We start from the raw sequence: 7,221 nt of genomic DNA, 5'->3' as shown, positions 1-7,221 counted from the left end.
CATAAAAATCCAAGATACACATAAATGAATAAATTTATGAATTTTCATCATCCAAGTGGGATTGGGCTAAAATATACATTTTACATCTAGCAAATGAAGCAAGTTAAGAGCATATTTAATATTTCAAGAGCTTCCTTGAAACAAATTTTTAAACATGTAATACATGTAATACATTTTTGGAATACATGTAAACAAATATATAAGAATAAGTTAGTTTTATATGATAACTTATGATACTAATCATAGTAACTACTCTTTATTGAAGGAATTATATGTGATGCTATGTGGCACATATGTGTTTCTTTCATATTCTCTAAACACCAGTGCTATGAGGTCCCATCCTTGTTTATGTATGAGAAAGCTGAGACTTGGAGAAGTCAATCAAATAATGCAGGTAATCTATAGAAGATTATACAGTGCTCTAATTTGGATTAGAATCCAGGTTGGCCAAACCACTATGTTTTGTTTCTCGACCACTAAGCCCAGTGATTCCTCATAAAGGTTCTGTAAGAATCTACAAAGAGATTTCTTTTTTGTTTGTTTGGTTACTATTATTGTTGCTGTTTTGGCCACACTGAGCAGCATGGGATCTTATTTGCCTGATTGTGGCTCGAATCCATGCCCCTGAAGCGTTAAGTGCAGAGTCTTAAACACTAGACCTCCAGGGAAGTCCCTAAAGAGATTTCTCAGAAACTGTTCAAGTTCCTAAGTGCACAGCTACTCTTTGCCTAGACAGTCACTGAATAAAGTTAAAACTATCTATTTTAAGAATATCTTCTGCTCAACTTGTTTATAATTCATAATTTTACCTGTTCAGATGGAACTTTCTAGTCATTAAATACATGATGCTTTCATGAAATCCAGTCGCTTCATATACAAAGATAGTAATATATAGTCTGTATATTTAAAAATACACATGGTTTTATAATCATGTGTTTGGCTAAACGCCTAACTAAAATTTACAAAATGTTTACCTTTGCTTTATTTGGATAATCAATGTCATTAAAAAATATTCCACATAATAACTATCCTAATTTAAAAGGAGAAATGTTCTTTAATAAACTGAAACAAGTAATTATAAAAAGGAGATACATTTTTCTCCAATAGCATAATAATGACCATTGACAATCATTAGTGAGTAGCTAATGGCCAAAAGGGAGCATGAAACAATTATTATGAGACCATGAAATTGATTTATAATAAAAAGGAATGATACTCCTTGGCAAAATTTTTAAAAAATGTCCTTTGATGTATTTGAAAATAATGATTCTTTCCAAGTTTATAATTGTACACTTTGCCTTCTCTCTAGAACTCATTTTTTTCAGTTCTACCAAAGTTATTTTAAATTCAAATTATATAAAATTTATATGCTTATTAATATGACTCATGCTTGATGAGAATTAAAATTTGGGATTATCTCGCTGTCAGTGAGGTCCTCCAGTTGTCTCAGTTTTGTAAGATTACTGCCAAGTCATGCAACTTTGCTAGGAATGTTATGATAAGCATTTACAGACGTGGAGAGCACTATGCTTGAGTTTTTGCACAGTGTATTGTTCTGTGTGTGTGTGTGTGTGTGTGTGTACATGCACGCTCAGTTGCTCAGTCATGTCCAACTCTTTGCAACCCCATGGACTGTAGCCCGGCCAGGTTCCTTTGTCTATGGAATGTTTTAGGTAAGAATAATGAAGTGGGTTGCCATTTCCTTTCTCCAGGGGATCTTCCTAACCCAGGAACTGAACCCACATCTCCTGCGTCTCCTGCATCTCCTGAGTGGGCAGGCAGATTCTTTACCACTGATCCACCTGGGAAGCTCTATATTGTTCTGTAACTTTATTTAACCTGTAATGTCATGAAGCTTCATATTTAATACCAAGCTTTAATTATGTTGCACATTTTATTTTTTCCTTTCAATGTTCAGTTTTCTTCTATTTCATACCTTTTAGGTCAGGCACACACGTTACACTTCCACTTACCACCTGGTTGCTGAATGCATTGTTATTTGGGGACTCACATGGCATCTGACCATCTCATGGAGTCCAGGTGGAGAAGAGAAATATCTTTAGTGAGGCAAGATGCTGGAAGGATGAGAATGTTTTAGGTCAGTCAGAGGTTGCAGCAAAGTGAGGTGATAAGAATTCCACTCAAATATTTTATATTCTCTTTGGAACAAAAGGTGATATTAGGGCTTATGGTGAAGAGTTGGGAAAGCAAGCTTAAAAGGGATCATAACATCTTAGAATAGCTGCCACAGGGAACGTGGAGGGGGCTGATTAGGGACAAAGGAAGTGATGATAAGGAATCTTCAAGCCCCCAGACCCATTTAGCCTGCATAAATTTGTAATATGGACAGAATGTCACTTCAGGATGAATGCTGATAAAACTGCCTCTGGGCTGCCAATGCTGAACTATACCCAAATATTAATTTGTGGGGATAAAAATGTGCCATTTTCTCATTCACACAGATCACCAGCCCAGGTTGGGTGCATGAGACAAGTGCTTGGACCTGGTGCACTGGGAAGACCCAGAGGGATCGGGTGGAGAGGGAGGTGGGAGGGGGCACTGGGATGGGGAATACATGTAAATCCATGGCTAATTCATTTCAATGTATGACAAAAACTGCTGTAATGATGTAAAGTAATTAGCCTCCAACTAATAAAAACAAATGGAAAAAAAATATTAAATTAGATATATATAATAAGATTCTTTTTCTATAAGATGGAAAGAAAATGTTTGTTAATTTTGAATTTTAGAATAATATAAAATAAGTCATGACATATCAATGCAATTGAATACTATACATATTTAAAGGATAAGAAAGAACTATATATGTGCTTACATAGGAGGATTTCACAGAGATATTAAATATAGTTGCAATGGTACATGCAGTAAGTCCTCTTTTTTTGTGTGAAAAAGTTGTAGTTAAAACGTGCCCCAGTCTATAGATGTTAGGTAGAAGTTTATGGGCTGCAACTCTGAAAATTAGAAGGGACTTCTAACACCATATTCCTTTGTTTCCAAGGCTGAATGCCTAACCATCCTTTAAGTATGTATGATAAACTTACAGTACATAAACTACCCACCTTAACTATATCAGATATCAGTAGGACTCTGGATGGAGTCATTTAACTAAGTATATGGGTGTGGCTTGGTGATTTAGATCTGGTTAGAGAAGGCAACCCACTCCGGTACTCTTGCCTGGAGAATCCCAGGGACGGGGAGCCTGGTGGGCTGCCGTCTATGGGGTTGCACAGGGTCGGACACGACTGAAGCGACTTAGCAGCAGCAGCAGGGCAGGTCAGAGCTTTATTGGAAAAATCTGTACTTTCCCAGAAAATGGAGCAGCCCTCAGATTCTCACTATTAGTGGAACATTGTGACAGAGGAGAGAGAGAGGCAGTTGACTATACACCTGGGCATCAGAACTGTGTAATGGGTTTGGTCTTTGAAACCTCAGCGCTTACTTGTGTGCTGAAAGTAGTCCAGGGGGATCATCAGCCCTTTGAAATTGACAGGTGCACAAAACAGTTCCTGAGATAAAATGGAGTGCTTAGTGAGTTGCTTTTTCCTGCCTTTCATTCCCCCAACACACAGACACACATACACACTCAGACACACACATACACACAGTGGGAGAAGGGAGAGAAGGAAGCCAGACTTTCTTTGTTGTGTGTCCATCTCAGCATAGGAGAATCTATATATTTCTTCAAGTGGGAAGCCAGATGAAATAATCACAGACCAGAGTTATGAAAGAACAGAAGAAATGCCTTATGGCACTGGAGATAGTAGAAGGAGGAGATATAAGAGCATTTCCTCTGGATTCTGAAAGGAGTGCAGAGAATCAATTTGCCCAAGTAGGATGTAGAAGTTGTGCAGCAGCAGGGCTGGGATGCCTGCCAAATATTTGAAGAAGCATAAGTTGAGGGGAAAATCGCAATCCCATAGCATCGGTGAGGAGTGGACAATCCAAGTCATAGATAGTCAGCCTTTGTGGTAGAAATCTCTAAGAAGCCCTCCTCCAGGGAACACCAGCTGGGCTGAGAGCTGAGGAGGCTCTAGGACGTGGGAACAGATGGGAGGGACATATCTGTAGAGTCCCAACAATGACCTAACAGTGGCCCCAGTTGTTTACCAATGACCCTAGTCAAAAAAATGATCTCTTTTTTATTACTGGGATGGTTAATTGTATGTGTCAATTTGACTTGGCTAAAGGATAGCTGGTAAAACATTATTTCTGAGTAAGCCTGTGAAGGCATTTTTGAAAGAAATTAGTATTTGCATTGGTGAAGCAGGTAGTCCTCCCCTATGTGAATGGGCATCATTCAGTCTATGGAGGGCCCAGATAGAATTAAAAGGTGGAGGAAAGGTGAATTCCTTTTGTCTGTTTGAGTTGAGATATACATCTTCCCCTATCTCCATCAGCCTTCCTGGGTTCTGGGACTTTTGGATTCAGATCAAGACCAATGTCATCACCCCGCACCCTATCCCTTGCCCTGTTCTTAGGCCTTCAGACTTGGACTGAATCGTACCACCAGCTTTCCTAATTCTGCAGCTTGCAGACGGCAGGTCTGGGATTTCTCACCTTCATAACTGCTTGAGCCAATATACATGCATATTCTTATGTTAATATATATGTATATATAAAGCCTATTGGTTCTGTTTCTCTGGAAAAGCCTAATACACTGACTAACCCTCTAACCCTATTGGGAAGTAGGCTAGCATAAGAAGAACACAGATATGTTAGAGAACAAGTGGATATAAAGAAAAACCTGGACATTAATGTAAAACTAGGATGTTGACTATATCATAAACCTAAACTTGTTAAGAAATCATTGTACTGGGTTGAAGGAAATACTGAATTTGGAGTGAAATCTTCACATTAGTTAGCTAGCACTTCAGAGACAGTTATAAATTGACTATAAAAATTAAGGAAATTTGTTTAGAATTTTGACTATAATTCTTTTTATATCAGCATGTATATACAGAAAGAGAAGCTGAAGAAAGATTATACCAAATTGCTCCTGGTGATTTGGGGCTAGGGTAGCGTGGAGTGGAATGGGGATGTGGGATTATAGCAATATTCTTTTAGTACATTGTATGTTTCTCAATGCTTCAATTTTGTATAAGAATAATAATTTCTTTGGAGTAAGGAATAGATCCTTCCAAAAACAACAAAGATTAGCATTAACATGGGGAAATGGCCTGAGCAAATATCATCATGACCTTCCTCCTACCTGGGTACTGAACTGGCAGTGAAGCCTAGCATGGAGCTGGGACACCTAGAGGAGAGCCCAAATGTTACATACGAGGCTTCAGATTCATTAATGAGGAGATGCATGCCCCGGGCACCACTGTTGTCAATGCTGAGATGACCAAGGGCCCAGTGGTTTAAGTGTGGTTCTTCCTCTTTGGAAAAGCCCATGGTGACAATCTGACTCACAGCTAAGGTGAAATCTGAGTTAACACAGGGAGAAGCAAGGACTGTCATCTTGCTTCATGCGTCCATGAAAGAAATGCTTTTCCTGCCGACAGGAGTTGCCTGAGAGAAACATTCAGGTGGAGCAGAATTACCACCTCCCCCATTTAGCTCAGGGAGGATACTTGTCTATACAGGAGATGCGTCCTGGCAAAGTGGAGAGGACTTGATTTAGCTCTGTCACCTCCCATCTGATGATGGAGAAAATGTTGTGTCTTTCACTGCCTGACCATCCTCTACTGATGAAGAGCTGAGGTGAAAGCTCACACTGAGGAGACTCACTTTCTGACAAGAGCTGGCAAGGGAAGGGCGAGAAGGAGACAGAGCTATAAAGTGGAAACTGGCGGCTCTGATGGAGAGGTTGCGCCAGTAAAAGTGAAACACAGGATTAATACTGCTTAACAGGGAGTTTGTGATCAGAAGGTTAAATGGAGGAACACCCTTTCAACACAAAGGAGAAATACTAGGAAATGGAAATCATGACTGAAGATATAAGAGACATGGAGGATAGTCCCAGGAGAAATAATGTGCAAATAATCAGCATTCCAGGAGGTAAAAGAGCAGATGGAGGTGGAATCAATAATCAAAGCAATAATCTTCAGCTCCCTGATCTGAAGAAAGATCAAAAGGGCTTACTGATTGTGAGGTAAAAGTGTCAGTCATACATCTAGACACATCTTGTGAAATTTTTGGCCTCTGTGGAAAGAGAAAAAATATATACATTTTTCAAGCAGATTCTAAAAAAAATTTAAATATAATGGAAAAGGAATGTTTGGCTTCTCAAATATCACACTAGAGGGGCTTCCCAGGTAGCTCAGTGGTAAAGAATCTGCCTGGCGATGCAGGAGACCCAGGAGACATGGGTTTAATCCCTGGGTTAGAAAGATTTCCTGGAGGAGGAAATGGCAACCCTCTCCAGTATTCTCTAGTATTCTTGCTTGAAAAAAATCTCATGGACGGAGGATCCTCACAAGCTGCAGTCCATTTAGGCACAAAGAGTCAGACACGACTGACTGACCGAGCATGCATGCAACATGCCACATTAGAAGCTAGTGGGATACTGGTTATAAAATTTCGAGAGAGAAAGCACTGCTATATAAAAATTTTACACTTGTAGAGGTTATTCATATGATGACAAAAGAGGACTTTTTTTGATATGTAGGAACTCAAAGTATTATACTCAAGTTCCCATTCAAAAGCACAAGGATTTCAGTTCAGTTCAGTTCAGTTCAGCCACTCAGTTGTGTCCGACTCTTTGCAACCCCATGGACTGCAGCACGCTAGGCCTTGTCCATTACCAACTCCCAGAGTTTACTCAAACTCATATCCATTGAGTCAGTGATGCCATCCAACTATCTCATCCTCTGTCATCCCCTTCTCCTCCTGCCCCCAATCCCTCCCAGCATCAGGGTCTTTTCAAATGAATCAGTTCTTCGCACCAGGTGGCCAAAGTATTGGAGTTTCAGCTTCAACATCAGTCCTTCCAATGAATATTTAGGACTGATTTCCTTTAGGATGGACTGGTTGGATCTCCTTGCAGTCCAAGGGACTCTCAAGAGTCTTCTCCAACACCACAGTTCAAAAGCATCAGTTCTTTGGCACTCAATTTTCTTTAGAGTCCAACTCTCATATCCATACAGGACTACTGGAAAAACCATAGCTTTGACTAGATGGACCTTTGTCTTCAAAGTAATGTCCTTGCTTTTTAATATGCTGTCTAGGTTGGTCATAACTTTTCTTCCAAGGAGC

This window comes from Odocoileus virginianus, chromosome 2 (assembly GCF_023699985.2).
Source record: "Odocoileus virginianus isolate 20LAN1187 ecotype Illinois chromosome 2, Ovbor_1.2, whole genome shotgun sequence".
NCBI classification, from domain to species: Eukaryota; Metazoa; Chordata; class Mammalia; order Artiodactyla; family Cervidae; genus Odocoileus; species Odocoileus virginianus.
Note: the sequence above shows the minus strand (reverse complement) of the source record.